Consider the following 17,859-nt stretch of genomic DNA (forward strand, 5'->3'; position numbering starts at 1 on the left):
GTACATTGTACTCCAAAAATGGCTTCACCAACATCCTGTAAAATCTCAACATCATGTCCCAACTCCCACACCCAACGGTCTGAGCAATAAAGGTAAGCATGCTAAACACCTATTTAACCATCCTCTCTATTTGTGATGCAACTTTCCTCAGTGCTACAGTGGGCGCACAGAGAGGGGAGCCGGAAGGTAATTGGAGACCAGTTTAAATTAACGTTTTTCTTTTCGCAGTCTGTGTTTTTTTTCCAACTAGGAGCGGGAACCCGGAGGTCGTCAACAAAGGCTTCTGGGAAGGTAAGAAGTTTGATTTAAAAGCGCGCACCTCCGAGGTTTCGACCTCAGTGCTATAGCGGGCGCACGGAGAGGGGAGCCAAAAGGTAAGCGGAGACCAGTTTAAATTAACGTTTATCTTTTCGCAGTCTGTGTTTTTTTTTTCAACTAGGAGCGGGAACCTGGAAGTCGTCAACAGAGGCTTCTGGGAAGGTAAGAAGTTTGAGTGGAGAAGGAACCCGAGACACTAAACGTGTAGTGTCTCCTACCCTCCCTCCTCCTCTAACCTAAAAAAAAAGGACTCAGTTGGCTGAACAGGTAAGCTACTTAGTGTTCTTGTTTTGGAGACTAAGTGTAGAGTTATGGCAGCGCAGGCAGTGGAATGTTCCTCCTGCAGGATGTTTGAGGAAGGGGTGACCACCGATGCTTCTGCCGACTTCACCTGCGGGAAGTGCAGCCAGCTCCAGCTCCTCACAGACCGCGTTAGGGAACTGGAGCTGGAGTTGGATGAACTGAGGATTATTCGAGAGGCTGAGAGGGTGATTGATAGAAGCTACAGGATCCGAGACGTCTCGGACCGTGTCTTCAGAATCCTTAAGGGGGAGGGTGTACAGCCAGAAGTCGTGGTACACATTGGCACTAACGACATAGGTAGGAAGAGGGGTGGGGAGGTCATTCAGGAGCTCAGGGAGTTAGGCTGGAAGCTAAAAGCTAGGATGGACAGAGTCGTTATCTCTGGGTTGTTGCCGGTGCCATGTGACAGTGAGGCAAGGAATACGGAGAGAGTGCAGTTGAACAGGTGGTTGCAAGGATGGTGTAGGAGGGAGGGCTTCAGGTATTTGGACGATTGGACTGCATTCTGGGGAAGGTGGGACCTGTACAAGCAGGACGGGTTGCACCTGAACCAGAAGGGCACCAATATCCTGGGAGGTAGGTTTGCTGGCACTCTTCGGGGGGGGGGGTTTAAATTAATTTGGCAGGGGGATGGGATCCGGACTTGTAGTCCAGCAAGTAGGTTAGCTGTTTTTCAGGATGTCCAAGAATGTAGGGAGGCTGTGGAGAAGGTAGCACTGACAGGGAATACTTGCGGACACAGAGATGGGCTCAAGTGTGTATACTTCAACGCAAGGAGTATCAGAAATAAGATGGGTGAACTTAAGGCGTGGATTGGTCCTTGGGACTACGATGTTGTGGCCATCACAGAAATGTGGATAGAAGAGGGACAGGAATGTTTGTTGGAGGTTCCTGATTACAGATGTTTCAGTAAGATTGGGGGGGTGGTAAAAAAGGAGGGGGGGTGGCATTGCTAATTAGAAATGGTATAATGGCTGTAGAAAGGCAGTTCAAGGGGGATCTGCCTTTGGAGGTAGCATGGGCAGAAGTCAGAAATAGGAAGGGAGCAGTCACCTTGTTGGGTGTTTACTATCGGCCCCCCAATAGCAGCAGAGATGTGGAGAAACAGATTGGGAAACAGATTTTGGAAAGGTGCAGAAGCCACAGGGTAGTAGCCATGGGCGATTTCAACTTCCAAATATTGATTGGAAGCTCTTTAGATCAAGTAGATTGGACGGGGCAGTGTTTGTGCAGTGTGTCCAGGAAGCTTTTCTAACTCAGTATGTAGATTGTCCGACCAGAGGGGAGGCCATATTGGATTTGGTACTTGGTAACAAACGGGGACAAGTGATGGGCTTGTTAGTGGGTGAGCATTTTGGTGATGGTGACCACAATTCTGTGACTTTCACCTTGGTTATGGAGAGAGATAGGTGCGTGCAACAGGGCAGGTTTTACAATTGGGGGAAGGGTAAATATGATGCTGTAAGACAGGATCTGAGGAGCATAAATTGGGAGCATAGGCTGTCAGGGAAGGATGTCATTGAAATGTGGAACTTTTTCAAGGAACAGATACGACGTGTCCTTGATATGTATGTACCTGTCAGGCAGGAAAGAGATGGTCGTGTGAGGGAACCTTGGTTGACGAGGGAGGTTGAATGTCTTGCAAGGAGGAAGAAGGAGGCTTACATAAGGTTGAGGAAACAAGGGTCAGACAGAGCATTGGAGGGATACAGGATAGCCAGGAGGGAACTGAAGAAAGGGATTAGGAGAGCTATGAGAGGGCATGAAAAATCTTTGGCGGGTAGAATCAAGGATAACCCCAAGGCCTTTTATGCGTATGTGAGAAACATGAGAATGATGAGAACGAGGGTAGGTCCGATCAAGGACAGTAGAGGGAGACTGTGTAATGAGTCGGAAGAGATAGGAGAGGTCTTGAATGAGTACTTTTCTTCAGTATTTACAAATGAGAGGGACCGTATTTTTGAAGAGGAGAGTATGAAACGGATTGGTAAACTAGAGGAAATACTTGTTAGGAAGGAAGATGTGTTGGGCATTTTGAAAAACTTGAGGATAGACAAGTCCCCCGGGTCTGACGGGATATATCCTAGGATTATGTGGGAAGCAAGAGAGGAAATTTAAGAACTGTTGGCAATGACCTTTTCGTCTTCACTGGGGGTGGTGCCAGTGGACTGGAGAGTGGCAATTGTTGTGCCCCTATTCAAAAAAGGGAATAGGGATAACCCCAGGAATTACAGGCCAGTTAGTTTTACTTTGGTGGTAGGCAAAGTAATGGAAAGGGTACTGAGGGATAGGATTTATGAGTTTCTGGAAAGCCACTGCTTGATTAGGCACAGCCAGCACAGATTTGTGAAGGGTAGGTCTTGCCTTACAAGTCTTATTGAATTCTTTGAGGAGGTGACCAAGCATGTGGATGAGGGTAGAGCAGTGGATGTAGTGTACATGGATTTTAGTAAGGCATTTGATAAGGCTCCCCATGGTAGGCTTATACGGAAAGTCAGGAGGCATGGGATAGAGGAAAGTTTGGCCAGTTGGATAGAGAACTGGCTAACCGGTCGAAGTCAGAGATAGGTGGTAGATGGTAAATATTCAGCCTGGAGTCCAGTTACAAGTGGATTTCTGCAGGGATCAGTTCTGGGTCCTCTGCTGTTTGTAATTTTTATTAATGACTTGGAAGAGGGAGTCGAAGGGTGGGTCAATAAATTTGCAGATGATACGAAGATTGGTGGAGTTGTGGATAGTGAGGAGGGCATTTGTCATTTGCAAAGGGACTTAGATATGATGCAGAGCTGGGCTGAGGAGTGGCAGATGGTGTTCAACCCTGTCAAGTGTGAGGTTGTCCATTTTGGAAGGACAAATAAGAATGCGGAATACAGGGTTAACGGTTGGGTTCTTAGTAAGGTGGAGGAGCAGAGGGATCTTGGAGTCTATGTTCATAGATCTTTGAAAGTTGCCACTCAGGTGGATAGAGCTTGTAAGAAGGCCTATGGTGCATTAGCGTTCATTAGCAGAGGGATTGAATTCAAGAGTCATGAGGTGATGTTGCAGCTGTATAGGACCTTGGTAAGACCACATTTGGAGTACTGTGTGCAGTTCTGGTTGCCTCATTTTAGGAAAGATGTGGAAGATTTGGAGAAGGTGCAGAGGAGATTAACCAGGGTGTTGCCTGGAATGGAGAATAGGTCGTACGAGGATAGGTTGAGAGTGCTAGGCCTTTTCTCATTGGAACGGCGAAGGATGAGGGGTGACTTGATAGAGGTTTATAAGATTATCAAAGGAATAGATAGAGTAGACAGTCAGAGACTTTTTCCCCGGGTACAATAGAGTGTTACAAGGGGACGTAAATTTAAGGTGAAGGGTGGAAGGTATAGGGGAGATGTCAGGGGTAGGTTCTTTACCCAGAGAGTGGTGGGGGCATGGAATGCGCTGCCTGTGGGAGTGGCAGAGTCAGAATCATTGGTGACCTTTAAGCGGCAATTGGATAGGTACATGGATAGGTGCTTAAGCTAGGACAAATGTTCGGCATAACATCGTGCACTGAAGGGCCTGTTCTGTGCTGTATTGTTCTATGTTCTATGTTCTGTGTTCTAACTTTCAAAGAACTAAGTACCTGAAGCCCCAACTCTATCTGCTTGATGACACTACCCACGGTTTTACCATTAACTGTGCAAGCCCTGCCCTTTCTTCTAACCAAAGTGCAACACCTTGCATTTTTCCAAGTTAAATGCCATCTGCCACTCTTCAGCCCATTGGCCCAAGTCATCAAGATCATTTTGTAATCATCTCATCCCTACAACATGTGCATGGGGATGGGCTATTCTTACCCAACATGTCCACACCAACTTTCCAAAAAGGAACCAACCCAGACCCATTCCCCATTAGTCTACTTTCACCTGACTAATGCACCTAACCTGCACATCCCTGAAGTCTACAGGCAATTTAGCATGGCCAATTCACATGACTTGCACATCTTTGGACTGTGGGAGGAAACCCACACAGACACAGGGAGAATGTTCAAACTCCACACAGACAGTCACCCAAAGCTGGAATAGAACTCATGTCCTTGGTGCTGTGAGGTAGCCGTGCTAATCACTGAGCCACCTTGCCACTGTAATCTTAGATCTTAGATAACCATTATCACTGTCAACTATACCACCAATTTTGCTGTCATCCACAAACATGCCTCCTAAATTTTCATTCAAATCTTTTATATGGATGGCAAACAAAATTGGACTCAGCACCAATTCTTACAGAATAGCACTGGTCACAGGCTTGCAGTCTGAAAAACAACTCTCTACCATCATGCTCTGTCTCTTACCATCAAACCACTTTTATATCCAATTGGTAAGCTCTCCCAGAATCTCACGTGATCTAACTTTAATAGGCCTCCCCTGTGGAGTCTTCTTTCTCCCTGTGCACTCTGGCTCCTGGTAACTCACTTGCAGGATCTGGGGAAGTTGAATGAAAACTAACGTGGTCAGTAAGTTATAGGTTGTGATAGTGAAAATAATCATATTTCAGTCATTGCTGACATAAGTCAACGTGAGTAAGTATCATATACCAGGAGATGTTAAATCTGCTTCTGTCACTGAAGTAGCTAGGAGACATCTATCTTCCTCACCTTCAACAGCCAGGCTTTTGAGAAACACCTTATCATCAGCACGTCCTTCTTCACAGATCTGAATGGAACAATGAATGGACACTCACTTCCCAGGGCTGTCTATCACAACTGCTTTGTGTTTATTCACAAGGAGAGAAAGGAGAGAGTTGTGAGAGTGAGAAGTAAAACATTTCCAGGGAATTGAAGGATAATAGTTGTGTGGGATCACTGTGAAGGAGGCGGGGGAGAGGGAAGTTGAAGATGATTATTAGTGAGAGCTGATTAAATTGGATGTGGCAAGATGTCTGGGGAGAGCAGTGGCTGAATCTGGTATTGTCTGATCAGTAATGAATATGATGAATTGGCCCAGTATGGTGATCTCTGGTCCCAGTGTGATGGTCACTCGGCCCAGAGGGGGGGTCTCTTGGCCCAATGTGGCGGTCACTTGGCCCGGTGTGGGGTCTCTCAGCCCGGTCTGATGGTCTCTTGGCCTAGCATGGTGGTCCCTCGGCTGCCATGGTGTACTCTTGGCCTGACATGGTGGTCTTTCAGTGACCTGTGGTGGTCTCTCACCCCAGTGTAGTGGTCTCTCAGCCCAGTGTGATGCTCTCTCACCCCAGTGTAGTGGTCTCTCAGCGCAGCGTGATAGTCTTTCAGCCAATGTGGTGGTCTTTCAGCAGCCTGTGATCGTGTCGCAGCCTAGTGTGATGGTCTCTTGGCCTGGTGTGATGGTCTTTCTGTGGGTGTGGTGGTTTTTCAGTATCCTGGCCTGATGTAGTGGTCTCTTGGCCCAGTGTGGTGGTCTGTCACCCCAGTGTGGTGGTCTTTCAGCCAGTGCGGTGGTCTTTCAGCCAACGTGGGGTCTTTCAGTGATTCATGGTGGTCTCACAGCCTGGCATGGCCTCAGCATGGATATCCAGTCTTGAGATGATTCCAGAGTGGCCTCTCAGCCTTGAGAGCCAGTGTGGAGTGGTTTGGAAGGACTGTTGTTCTGAACTTTATATTTCTCTATTTTCTAATTTATTCTTAAGATCTGCAATGCTGGACTTTTTATTTCTTTATTTTTCTGCTTTTTCTTGTTAAGAACTTGTACTAAAAAATCTGTACCTTGGGAACTTTGTACCTCAGATGGCACCATAAGTAAACTTTTCACTGTACACGTGACAATTCAATTCAGTGAGACTGGAGAAGGGAGGTTGATGTTACTTCGTAATTGAACATGGAATGACCTTCCCTTTTCCTACTCTGATTAGGTCATTTAGTCTCTTGTGGGACTGTATCTAGCAGCAGGGCACCACACACATCTGTGTTCCTTAGGGACCGCTGGCTTTGCCTGCAGGAGAGGTCTGCATCCTCTCTGAAAGGAAACAGCGTGTTGTGCAAGTGTGCCTTTCGTGTGCAAGTCCACCGGTCCCTTAAGGTAGTGGGACAGGTGGATAAAGTGGTTCAAAGGCACAGGGGGTACTTGTCTTTATTCGCAAAAACACAGCGCTTAAGAGCAGCGAGGTGATGCTCAAACTGAACAAAATGTTGGTTAGGCCACACTGAAAGTCTTTGTGCAGTTCAGGAATCCACAATGTAGGAGGGAGGTGACAGCACTGGGGAGGGTGCAGAGGAGATTCACCAGGATGTTGCCTATGCTGGACAGGTTATGACAAGAGATTGGACAGATTGTGGTTGCTTTCCTTGAAGTAGAGGAGACTGAGGGGGGAGCATGATTGTGACATATACGATTACGAGGGAGAAGGAAATGGTGGCCAGCAAGAAACTTTGGTGAAAGGATCAATGACCAACAGGTATAAATTTAAGGGAATGGGCAGGAGGAGATGAGAGGATAAACATTTTCACTCAGAGGGTGGTGGGAACCTGGAACTCATTGCCTGTACGGGTCGTAAAGGCAGTAACCCATTGAAGAAATATTTTGGTGTACACTTCAGATGTCATGAGGCAAGTGCTGGGAAGTGGGTTTTGAATAGTTAGATAATTGTTTTTGGATGGCACAGCCTTGATAGGCCAAAGGGCCTTTTGCTATGTTGTGGACCTCTGTGGTTCTATGTCTCTATGATTCCAAAACTACAATGCAGCCTTACCACTGGTGACACTTCTTCCTTTTAATCATTGGCTCTGTTTTGTCACTTCCTCTGATCTGACACTCATGGGACCCTTTGTGAAACACTTTACAATGACGTATAGAGTCATAGAGCCATGTAGCACAGCACCAGGCCCTTCGGCACACCATGTCCATGCCAAACTAATCATATTTATCCTCACTTGGTCCGTAATGCATAGTGCCCTGGCATTTCAAGAACTTGTCCGGAAATGTCTAAAATATTGTGAGAATACCTGCCTCCACCACCCTCTCAGGCAGCACCTTCCAAATTTCTACCAGCCTCTGGTTGAAAACATCTTTCTTCACGTCCTCCTTGAAAGACTCACTCCTCACCTTAAACTTATGACCTCTGGGCTGAGATAAGTCTGCTGTGGGGAGAAGACTCTCACAATCTACTCTATCTGTGCTTCTCATTCTATACACAGTAGAACCTTAATTATCTGAACTAAGTGGGCGGGGAGTATTTTGTTCAGATAATTGAGCATTCAGCTAATCAATCTGATTGCAAACAAGCAGTAATTTATTAGTGCCAGTTATCTGAACATTTCTTGGTTATCCGGTAACGCATACCATAATGCTGTTAAACTGGATGCTGAGTTGCCTAATGCCGTTTATAATGGGACTTTGAGATCTTGTTCGGATAATCCAAAATTCGGATAATCAATGGCTGGATAATCGAGGTTGTTTTGCACCTCAATCAGATCCCCCATTCAGCCTCCTCTACTCAACAGAAAACAAACCCAACCTATCCAATCTCTCCTCATAACTGAGACTTTCCATCCCAGGTCCCATTCTGGTGAATCTTCTTGCACCCTCTCCAATGCAATCTCATCCTTTGGACTGTGTACCAATCAGAACTGCACACTGTATTCCATCTGTGGCCTAACCAATGCTGTATAAAGTGGGAACAAGTCTTTCTTGTTCCTATACTGTATGCCCTGGCTAATAAAGGCAAGTACACTTTGGGTCATGAGTGCATGGAACACACTGCCAGAGGTGGCGGTGGAAGCAGACACAATAGCAGCGTTCGAGAAACGTCTGAATGAATACATGAATATGAAGGGAATAGAGGGATATGAATCCTGTAAGTGAAGATGGTTTAGTATGGAATTGCAAAATGTGTCGGCAAAGACTTGGAGGGCCGAAGGGTGTGTTCCTGTGCTGTATTGTTCTTTGTTCTTTGTATCCTGCTTGCTTCTTCATCTGTCTACCTGTGCTGATCGCTTCAGGGATCTATGGACTTGTACACCAAGGTCCCTTTGGTCCTCAGTATTCCCTGGGGACCTATCATTGACTGTGTACATCCTCCTCTTATTAGATCTCCCAAAATGAACCTCCTCAGACTTATTGGGATTAAATTCCATCTGCCGTTGCTCTGCCCAATTTACCAGCTGATCAACATCAGACTGTGGACTGAGACCATTCTCCTCATTATGAGTAACACCATGAAGTTTCAGGTCATCTGTAGACTTACTAAATGTACCTTCTACATTTAAATCCAAGTTGTTAATGTAAATAAGAAACAACTAAAGTCCCAGCACTGATTGTGTGGTACACTGATTTCAGGCTTCCAATTACAATAATATCTCTCCACCATCACCCTTTGCTCGACAAAATTTGGATCCAGTTTAGTAACTTGCCTTAATCCCATGGGATGTTATCTTTTTGATTAGTATTCCATGCATGATCTTGTCAAAGACCTTACTGAAGTACAAATAAACCACATCAACTGCATGACCCTCATCAATATATTTAGTCACTTTTCCAAAAAACTCAACTAATTTAGTTAGAACAGGATCTCCCTCTAACAAATCTGCATTGCCTGTCCCTGATTAACTCCTGCCTTTCCAAATGTTGATTAATCCTGTCCCTCAGAATTTTTTCCAGTAATTTCCCTCCCATTCATGTCAGTCTACTTGATCTTCAATTATCTGACCTATCCCTGTTGTCTTTACCTTTGACCAGTCCTTTAGGGAAGGAAAATGCCATCCTTACCTGGTCTGGCCTTACATGTGATTCCAGACCCACAGCAGTGTGGTCGACTATCAACTGTCCTCTGGGTAATTAGGGATTGGCAATGAATGCTGGCCTAGACAACGATATCTTCATCCTGTGAATGAATATAATAATAAAAAAAACACATTAGGGCTCCATAAATCTCCTCTTTTCCTAGACTAGACTTGCTCCTGACCAGGAGAAAGCAAGGACTCATTCCTGAAGAAGGGCGTATGCCGGAAACATCAATTCTCCTGCTCCTTGGGTACTGCCTGACCTGCTGTGTTTTTCCAGCACCACACTCTCTTGCTCCTGACCAGACAAATCCAGGCAAATTTCCTCTGCACACTCTCTAGTGCAATCACAACCTTCCGAAAACATGGCAATCAGAAATACACAGAGTACTCCAGCTGTGGCCAAAATAATTTTATGTAACTGCATCATAACCTCCCTACTCTTGAGCTCATGTTCTTGAATAATAAAGAGAAGTAAACTATATATACTTACTTAACCATCTTATCCACCTGCCCTGATACCTTCAAACATCTATAGACAAGCACACCAAGTTCCCTCTGATCCACAGTAATTCCTACCATTCATTCTGCACTAACTTGCATTGTTCATGTTCCCAAAAAGCATGAGCCCTAATTCTTTTCAGGATTAAAGCTTCACCTGCCACTCCTACACCCATCCACATCAGCATGTAACCTAAATTCGATGTGAAGACAAAGGAATGCAGAAAGGGAATTCTAGAGATTGGGAATAATCTGACTGATAGACCGATTACCAACGATGAAGTGGAGGAAATGGGAGAAAAAGAACATCATGATTTTAAAATGGGGCATTCAGAAAATATGGGGCTGAATGGTTATAGGCAGCTGCTAATGTTGCATGAAATGAGATCACAATGGAACTTGAAACTAATGACAAGGTCGTACTTTATTTTTGAAATGATAATTGTTTAGCTTGTGGCAAGATTGAGGTTCAAGGATTTTATTTTCCCACGCTAGGTTAGAGGTGCTGCTTCATGCAAGTTGTTCTTGTTGCTGTTGCATTTACATTGTGGAGCAAAGGTCAGAGTTCAGAGTTGAAGCAAATGAGCTGACCGAGATGATTGAGCTTTGTTTGGAGTCTGTGCACCAGCATGAGCACCTTGGGAATTTATGTTCAATTAATTAAATAACCCTGAGTGCGTGAGGAATTACTCTGACAGCCTATTTAGGATTGTCAGTCAGCCTCGCAGTATAGTGCACTTGCATGTAATGCAAGCCAAATTATTAATGCACATCTTCTGTCTCCAAGCTGCAGTGCATAGATGACCATTCTGAGGCTGAGCTACATTTACTGAAGTGTATTAGAGAGTAAACATCAGAAAGAAAAGTTCTCTGCCGGCCTCTTCTCTCACATAACACTGACTCCCAACCATTAAAATCTACGACAAGGCCCTGGACAATATGAATCATTTCTCATTCTTTAGGACAGCCTCTTGGTAGGAGCAGATGAAATCCAACATTGACTCCCATGCATTGCTGGAACTTGAGGAACTGAGTGTTTGAAGTCTGAGACCTCAGACCCAGCACCAATCTCATAGTCTACCGAGCAACCATGGTCCCTACCCCTCTATATGCATCAAAAACATGGACTTTAAATCACTGGAGAGTTATCGCAAAATCCTACAGATTCACTGACAGGATAAGAATGAATGTGAGTGTGCTCTTCCAGGCTAATATCCCAGCATCGAGTCACACACGATTGGCTGAAATGGATGGGCCACATTGTCCACATATTCCAGACAGGACTCCCTGAACAACTGCGTACTCTGAGCTCTGTGATAGTGTGCAAACAGTAGAAGGACGGAGGAAATACTACAAGTTCGCATTAAGGAAAGCCTCCCTAAAGAAATACACCATCCCCATCGACACATGGTGATCATTTGCCCTAGAAAGTACAACCTAGAGAAGAAGCATCTGTGAAGACGCCAACTACTTTGATGGTCCCTGGGAGGGCATATGGAGGCCAAGCACAAGCAGTAGAAAGAGCACACGGAATCCCACCCAGAGAGTGTCCCATCCAGCCGCCTCCTCCAACATCACCTGCCCCGTCCTGTGGCAGAATCTGATACTCCACAATTGGACTATTTAGTCCCTGCAGTACATATTCCCTTCCCGAGAGGAAGCAAGTATTCAAAGAAGAAGTAATTAATACACAAAACCCTGTATTTTGCAGAGAAGAACAGACATATGTGCTGCAGCTGTTTCAGTGCAAGGCAACATGTGAAGCCATTTGTTTGTTCATTGCTCAGGGGAGTCTTAACTTGATTGATCAAGGTCAATCTACCTGGTTGACAAAATAAACAGAGGTTGTCAGTTAACTGTCAATCATCATGAACAGATGCATTTTAACATGGTAATGCCTCTACAAATAAGAATCTACTCACTAACCAAACAGCACTATCCACTCAAACATGTATATGTGCTGTTTTCCCCTCAAAGTGTTCTGCCTGTAAAATCTTTCTGATGTTTGTAATGAAAGGCAGGCTAGGTTAGACAGGCCAAATGGCCCATTCTTGCTTCCATGTTCCTCGAATACACAACAAAAAGCTTCGATGAAATGTGTCATTTCTCGGCAATACTCAAGTCCTGCATTATCAAATGGCAAATTGAATGATTCTGGAGAAAAAGAAATCAGTGAGAGCCATCATTAAACTATTGGATAATCATTTAATTGATTTAGCTCGTCAAGTATGGAAAGCTACTGACATTATCCAGTTAATCTACATGGAACTGTAGAGTAAGCTGCTTGGTATGAGTCAAGGAGATGGCTCACCACAATCTTCTTGAGGGCAATTAGTGGTAGGTAATAAATATTGATGCTACCAGAAAAAGCCACATCCCAAATAACAAGTTAAAAAAACACTCTTCCATCTTTAACACAGAGAAAAAAAAATCCTTAGATGCATCACAGGAACAATATGTTAACAAAAAAAAATTTAAACTAAATCACTGAAGGAGATTCCAACATTTTCAGCATTTTTTGCTTGTAATTATCACCAAAGGAGATAACAGGGCCAGGCTTGGCCAGAGGTTTTAAACAGCGATTCAGAGAAGGACGCTGTTGCAAATTTAATGCTCAATTTGCTTCAGAATAATACAAAAACATAAAATAGGTTTATGGACCAGAGTTTTAATGCATCTCCTCAGCCACAAAATGTTTCCACCATGTTAATAGCTCAGCTCCCAGTACCTTCTGTGACGTTTGATAACCCAGGCTCAACCAATCTAGCACAGTGAGTGCAGATACCACACCAGACTCATACAATCAAATATAGACCAACTGAAGGCAGTTGAGGAGGGATGAGTTCAGAGAGGAAATTGCAGCTGAAATCATGACCCCGGCCAATGGGACAATGGTGAAAATTATAGATGTGTAAGAGACCACAATTGAAAGGATACAAACTGATGGTGTAGGTTGTGAAACCAGAAGAGGTTTCAAAAAATAGCATGCAAAAATCATGAGCATTTTCAAAGATGGAGAGACGACAAGCATTCTAGCTCATAACTAATTGGAGAAACACCAAATTACCTGTCAGACCAATAACTAATAAAAGATATCAGTTATGACTGGAAGCAACCACTTTAGGGTGAGGAAGGTGCTGGCCTGAAGAAGGCTTATGCCCGAAACGTCGATTCTCCTGTTCCTTGGATGCTGCCTGACCTGCCGCGCTTTTCCAGCAACACATTTTCAGCTCTGATCTCCAGCATCTGCAGTCCTCACTTTCTCCTTAAAAATCACACAACATCAGGTTATAGTCCAACAGGTTTAATTGGAAGCACACTAGCTTTCGGAGCGACACTCCTTCATCAACTTTTTACACCCCAGTCCAACACCAGCATCTCCAAATCATCTTTACCTGGTGTGTGACTCCAGACCCAGAGTCATGTGGTTGATTCTTAACGTTCCTCTGGGCAATTGGGGATGGGTAATAAATGCTGGCCTGGTCAGCGATGCCCTCATTCCATGAACAAATTTAAAATACAGTCCATTTCTTTAGCCAACCCATTGGGAATGGATTACAGATTTTCAGCAACTTTTGAGGTCTGCTTTTTTATTGTTTGCCCCTTTGACATGCTTTTGCATTCCCTCCGGAAGCAACATCTTTTTTTTTTCGGCAGCTGCTTTTCCTGTGAGTCTGTTGCATCTGTTAGTTTGATGCTTGCTATTGTCAATTCCTGTGGGATGCACTATTTATGGTTTTACTGATTCGATCTGCAAGCTGAGCTGTTATACAGAGAATATCCTGGAGCAAATGTGGAAACTCCTCCACCAGACCTGACCTCTCTGAAAGATAAATAGCATTCTTGTCAGAGGCTTTGCGAGGTTTCTGTTTATTCTGATGAGTGACTTATGTCAGGCTGCAGTACGTTTGCTTTCTGCCAGGAAGCCAGCCTACCTCAACCCTCTCTAAAGCAACTCATATTACAAGGAGGGAGGGAACTATAGACATAGAATGATAAGATCATTTGAAAAATGGGAGCTCTGTGGTAATTAGCCCCCTTTCACTGGGAAGGAAAATGCAAGAACAGGGGACTCAGACAAACATAAGTTAAAGTTGCCACAGTCATTGGGGAGGTAAGGGGCAGGGTGGAGAAGGCAGCACCTTCATGGTAGCCAGTTTAGGCTTTCTCTTTCATTCATTCACAGGGTGAGGATGTCACTGGCCAGGCTAGCATTTATTGCCGATCCCAGAGGGCAGTTAAGAGTCAACCACGTCGTTGTGGGTCTGGAGTCACATGTAGGGAAAACTAGATAAGGATGACAGTTTTCCTTCCCTAAAGGACATGAGTGAATCAGATGGGTTTTCTGATCCATCAATTAATTTATGGTCATCATCATCAGACTCTTAATTCCAGATTTTTATTGGATGCCAATTCTACCACCTGCCATGGGTGGATTTGAACCCAGGTCCCCAGAACCTTCTACCTCTGTCTCTGAGATTAACAGTCCAATGACAATATCTTTGGGCCATCACCTCCTTGCGTTGAGCCTCTGTTGTTGGTATTATGCTGCATTCACAAGCCAGCTGTCCAGCCGACCAAGCCCATTATAACCGGATTGGGCTGAGTGAACATGGATTTGAGAAAGGAAAGTTGTGCTCGATATTACATTTGTTTTGTCTGAGTATTGGCTTTTCATCATGAGGTCTACTGAAACCTTCTGTTTGTATCTGAACGAATTCACCTTGTGTCATGTCCCTCGGGCATCACTCTTAGCCGACTCTAACCCTTCCTACGCGCATTCCATTCCAGGAATAACCCACCTCTCAGAGGATATACCTACTGAAAGTCAGGGCATGACTGGCACCAACAGTGAGCTCTGGCATTCCAGAGATTTCCTGTTCAGTGATGGGCATTCAGTCAGAGGATGTCGGAGCTGAGGAAGATGATGCTGTAATGCTCCAGCAGAGATCTGGAGGTACTGGTGGTTGGAGTGGGTTGGGGGCAGAGAAGAAGCCTTCACTGGATTTCTCATGTGATTCTGCCACAAGCCTTGACAGGGTCCACAACATTCCGACCCTTATAAGATTCCACCCATTGTACCTGACAGATCTGTAGCACTTATTAATTGCATTGGCACAATTAGCCCTTGTGTTGAAATTTGGAACAGGATGTGCCTTCTTTTCTTCCCTTTCCCTCCTTTCATACTCACTGTAGCAGGAACCATTCTTGAATTCCCCTTGAATGCTTCTTTGTGATTGAGCATCTTTTGGACAGGCAATTTTTGTGCATCCACTGAACAGGACTGTCTGATACTCCCATGATCAAATCTGACCTCTCCGTGCTGCCATGTTTCCAGCAAATTTTGGAGAGAATGAATTCAGTATTTCCAGACCAAACTATGCAAAGCAAATATTATTTTCCAATCCTTCTAGACTGAGTGCATATCACCAGTAAGAAGCTTTTCTTAAAGGAAAACAATATTGTAAATAACCTTTGACATTAATATCTCTGAGAGTGACAGTTCCTCATTCTTTCTTGCTTGGCAATTGAAAATAGATTGCCATTACTGTCAGAAACCAAAGTCACAAACATGCAAACAAATTAGTGGAAAAAATAAGCCATTCTGCCCCTCATGTGTCTGTTCCATCATTCAATAAGGTTGTGGACTACTCCAACTCCCAGACTTCTGCTTATCCTGAATTGCTGTTTCACATGATTAATGAAATAATAGCTCAGCAATCTCTCGAGGCACTAGGATTAGGTTCAAAAGGATTGACAGACCTCCAGAACCTCATCAGAGTGACCATACTCTATTTAAGTCTGGGAACTGAGTGGGCAGTTAGGTAATGGAATGTAATGGAGCCAAGGCTAATTTTTCCAACAGTTCACTTACTTACATATGCACTTTTCAATTGGGTTAGATTCGGATTGCTCTCATGAGCATTTAATCTTGGCTTGTCTTTCCTTCTTATATGCATTGCTATGCTAAGTAAGAACTCTATCTTTGTTCGCTTTGAGATTTATTTTTGAACTAGAGATTTTATAAAGGTCTAGTTAGGCCCCATTTAGAATATATGCCAATTTTGGGCCCCACACCTCAGGAAGGACATACTGGCACTGGAGCGTGTCCAGTGGAGATTCACACAGATGATCCCTGGAATGGTACGCCTAACATATGATGAAGGGCTGAGGATCCTGTGATGGTATTCATTAGAGTTTAGAAGGTTGAGGGGAGATCTAATTGAAACTTACAAGATAATGCATGGCTTAGAAAAGGTGGACGCTGGGAAGTTGTTTCCGTTAGGTGGGGAGACTAGGACCCCACAGCCTAAAAATTAGAGGGGTCAATTTAGAATGGAAATGAGGAGACATTTCTTCAGGTAGAGAGTGTGGTGGACCTCTGGAATTCATTGCCACAGAATGCAGTGGAGACAGGGATGTTAAATGTCTCCAAGGCAGAGATCGATAAATTCTTGATCTTGCAAGGAATTAAGGGCGACAGGGAGAGTGCAGGTAAGTGGAGTTGAAATGCCCATCAGCCATGGTTAAATGGTGGAGTGGACTCAATGGGCCAAATGACCTTACTTCCACTCCTATGTCTTATGGTCGTAAGGGATGTGAGCTTCAGTGATAAGGCCAACATTTCTTATACATCCCTAATGCCACTGATCTTAGTGGCCTTCCAGGATGTTGCAATTAAGAGTCATGAGTAGTCAGGATTTGGTGCTTTCACTGTCATGTACTGGATTCAATTCTCAATCAGGGAACGAGAATTTCTGGGGAAAAGATATGAAAGTGGAGTTGAGGATGGTCAGGTCAGCCATACTCTCATCAAATGGCAGAGCAGACTCAATGGGCTGAATGGCCTCCTTTTGCTCAAATGTCTCATGACCTACTGAAGGCCAGGCCAGCTAAGGGTGGCAGCTTTGCTTCCTGAAGGAAGGAATGGAATTCGTGAATTAGACCGTACAATGATTGATCAACAGCGAATAACAATTGTCATGCTCACCATTACTGAGACTGGGCTTTCATTTCTGGATGTTTTGATATGTTTTCTTAGAATTGCTACAAATGTTTTCATCGAACTCTGACAGTGCAGAAAGAGGGCATTCTGCCCATAGAGTCCACACTGACTTTCTGGAGAGCATCCCATCCAGACCCCTTACCTGTAAAGCCATATTTCCCATAGCTAATCTACATGGCCAGCACATCCTGGATACTATGAGCATTTTGGCATAGTCAGTCCATTTAACCAGAGCACCCTGAGGAAACCCACGCAGACATGGGGAGGATGTGCAAACTCCATACAGACAGTCACCCAAGACTGGAATTGAACCCAGGTCCCTAGCGCTGTCAGGCAGCAGTGTTAACCACTGGAGGGAAACTTTTCATTGGAGGTGAACTTCACCAGCTTCCAAAGTAAGATTTTAGGCAGCTCAAACCTAGGGGTCACCATTCTCTGATCATCTCCCCTGCAGTGGCAAGGGTTCTTCCCAGGAGGTAGCTGAACACAATGACTCATTTACAACATACTGGAATATACCTCATCAGTATGTGGGGAACACTGTCATCATGTACTGCTGTACTTGTGAATTTGATTGATCCTCAATCGCGGGTGACTAATTTAGAAATATATCAGCATAAGTTAAGAATTGCAGGGAGCATTCTTCAACAGCAAGTTGGATTTACAGACAGAGAGTCTTTGCCAAAGTGTGTTGGACCTGTCTTCTCAACTGAAAACAAACAGACCATTAATTGTCATTTTATAGCCCATTTCCAAAGCTTATGCTTGCAAAAATCAGGATTTATTTGACTAAATCAATAACAAAGAAACAACAAAGAGCGATTTCCTAACGTTTTTCTTGAATTCAGGTATTTGATCCTTTTGTGAGTGAAAGAGTTAAATTTGCCATGAGGGAGAACGAATCACATATGCTTCCCTCCACAGAAAGGCTCCTTTATCCACACTGAAATATTTCAATGAACTCTTGCATATCTTTCAGGCGAGGTGCTAGACTGAAGCCCTGTTCCTCCCTCTC

The sequence above is a fragment of the Chiloscyllium punctatum genome, chromosome 15, assembly GCF_047496795.1.
Source record: "Chiloscyllium punctatum isolate Juve2018m chromosome 15, sChiPun1.3, whole genome shotgun sequence".
Lineage (NCBI taxonomy): Eukaryota > Metazoa > Chordata > Chondrichthyes > Orectolobiformes > Hemiscylliidae > Chiloscyllium > Chiloscyllium punctatum.